The following is a 2,892-nucleotide window of genomic DNA, read 5'->3' as shown; positions in this document are numbered from 1 at the left end:
ACCCCCACCCAGGAGTGAATTCCACACTGCAGTGCTCCCCCTGACTGACTTCACTATGCAAAGACCATGGGCACAGTCCATGACAGAATTTTTGTTTGTTTTTGGATCACACGGGAGATGCTCAGGGTTTACTCCCAGCTCTGGGCTCAGAAGTCACCCCTGGCAGGCTCAGGGACTATGGGATGCCAGGATTCGAACTGGGGTCCGTTCTGTGCTGGCCATGTGCAAGGCAAACATCTTACTGTTGTGCTATCACTCCAGTCCCACCATGACAGGCTTTAATTTCCCCACCTTTTTTTTTTTTTTTTTTTTGGGTCACACCCAGCAGCGCTCAGGGGCCACTCCTGGTCCTATGCTCAGAAATTGCTCCTGGCAGACTCGGGGGACCATATGGAATGCCAGGATTCAAACCACTGTCCTTCTGCATGCAAGGCAAATGCCTTACCTCCATGCTATCTCTCCTGCCCCATCTCCCCCTTTATCTAAAATTCAGTCATATTGCAGTGAGACAAAGAGGGACAGAAAGACAGAACATATCTCAATCCTCTTGACCATCTTCCATGACTATTTCCAGTTTGGAGCTATTGCTATAAAGCTTTGCAAGTTTGTTTATTGCAGACATTTTTTAATTTCTTTTTTTAAACACCATGATTACAAACATGATTGTAGTTTCATTCATACAAAGAACACCCTCCTTCATCAGTGCAATATTCCCACCACCAATGCCCGCTATCTCCCTCCTCCTCCACCCCCTGCCTGTATTCCAGACAGGCATTCTACTTCTCTTACTCATTAGCATTGTCATGGTAGTTGTTAGTGTAGTTATTTTTCTAACCGCACTCACCACTCTTCGTGGTAGCTTCATATCATGAGCTGGTCCTTCCGGCCCTCGTCTCTGGGGATTATAACAATAATGTCTTTTATTTTTTTTAAAACCCAGTGAGATTATTCTGTGTCTCTTTCCCTCTGGCTTATTTCACTCAGCATAACCTTCTCCATGTACATTCATGTATAGGAACATTTAATTACTTCATCTCTCCTGACGGCTGCATAATATTCCATTGTGTATATGTACCACAGTTTCTTGAAAGGCATCTTGGTTGTTTCCAGAGTCTGGCTATTTTAAACAGCACTGCAATGAATATAAGTGTGAGGAAGGGATTTTGTATTGTGTTTTTGTGTTCCTATGGTATATCCCTAGAGGTGATATAGCTGGATCATATGGGAGCTCAATTTCCAGTTTTTTTGAGGAATCTCCATATTGTTTTCCATCGAGACTGGACTAGAGGCATTCCCATCAGCAATGAATGAGAGTTCCTTTCTCCCCACATTCCTGCCAGCACTGATTGTTCTTGTTCTTTGTGATGTGTGCCAGTATCTGTGGCGTGAGATGGCACCTCATTGCTGTTTTGATTTGCATCTCCATGATGGTTAGTGATGTGAAGCATTTTTTTCATGTGCCTTTTCCCATTTGTATTTCTTTTTTTTTTTTTTTTTTGGGTTTTGGGTCACACCCGGCGGTGCTCAGGGGTTACTCCTGGCTGTCTGCTCAGAAATAGCTCCTGGCAGGCACGGGGGACCATATGGGACACCGGGATTCGAACCAACCACCTTTGGTCCTGGATCAGCTGCTTGCAAGGCAAACGCCGCTGTGCTATCTCTCCGGGCCCCCCATTTGTATTTCTTCTTTGGCAAAGTGTCTGTTAATTTCTTCTCCTCATTTTTTTTGTTTTTGTTTTTATTCGGGCCACACCCGTTTGATGCTCTGGGGTTACTCCTGGCTATGCGCTCAGAAATCACCTCTGGCTTGGGGGGACCATATGGAACACCCAGGGATCGAACTGAGGTCCTTGCTTGGCTAGTGCTTGCAAGGCAGACACCTTACCTCTAGCGCCACCTCACCAGCCCCATTCTCCTCATTTTTTTTTATCTTTTTATTTCTTTTTTAAAAAAATATGGAACGCTTCATGAACTTGCGTGTCATCCTTGCTCAGAGGCCATGCTAATCTTCTCTGTATTGTTCCAATTTCAGTATATGTGCTGTCGAAGCGAGCACTCTCCTCATTTTTTGATGGGGTTAGATGTTTTTTTTGTTGTTGTTGTTGTTCAGTTCTGTCAGTACCTTGTATATTTTCCATATTAACCCCTTGTCTGATGGTGAATAGTTTCTCCCTTTCTGTGGGTGGGTTTTGTGTCCTAGGGACTATTTCCTTTGATGTACAAAAGCTTTTCAGCTTGATATAGTCCCATTTGTTGATCTCTTATTTTAGACACTTTCAAGTCTGTTTATTTTTTTGTTGTTGTGGGGTTTTTTTGGGGTTTTTTTTTGTTTCTGTTTGTCTCCCTCATCCCCAATCACCTATTTGCTATTTTGCATTACATTGCATAGAACTTCCTAATTTTTGTTTGTTTGTTTTTTGGATCACACCTGGCTTCTCTCAGGGCTTACTCCTGGCTCTGTGCTCATAAATTGCTCCTAGCTTGGAGGACCATATGGAACACTTGGGGCTCGAACTGCAGATGGTCCTAGGTCAGCTGTGTGCAAGGCAAACACCCTACTGCTGTGCCACCATTCTGGCCCCAGTTTTCATTTTTCTTTTTTCTTTTTTTTTGGTTTTTGGGTCACACCCAGCAGCGCTCAGGGGTTACTCCTGGCTCTATGCTCAGAAATCGCTCCTGGCAGGCTCCGGGGACCATATGGGATGCCAGAATTCGAACCATCGACCTTCTGCATGCAAGGCAAATGCCTTATCTCCATGCTATCTCTCTAGTCCCATAGTTTTTATTTTCTTTTTAGTTTTCATTTTTTTTGTAAAAACTGTGATAGCCACCCCTTTGTGCATGCCCCCCCCCAAAAAAAAAAACCCCAGGCACCCATCTCTGACATAATGA

At 44.0% G+C, this 2,892-nt stretch overlaps 1 non-coding gene across 1 annotated transcript; it reads right to left on the bottom strand.

Annotated features, from left to right (window-relative positions):
* Positions 1-1,949: 1,949 nt before the first annotated feature.
* LOC126012997 (U6 spliceosomal RNA) lies at positions 1,950-2,056 on the bottom strand. Its single transcript, XR_007497335.1, has one exon. It is a non-coding gene; the product is annotated as a U6 spliceosomal RNA (small nuclear RNA).
* Between the last annotated feature and the right edge of the window lie 836 nt (positions 2,057-2,892).

The sequence above is a fragment of the Suncus etruscus genome, chromosome 6 (assembly GCF_024139225.1).
Source record: "Suncus etruscus isolate mSunEtr1 chromosome 6, mSunEtr1.pri.cur, whole genome shotgun sequence".
NCBI lineage: Eukaryota > Metazoa > Chordata > Mammalia > Eulipotyphla > Soricidae > Suncus > Suncus etruscus.
Note: the sequence above shows the minus strand (reverse complement) of the source record. Positions and strands in the feature narration are given on the sequence as shown.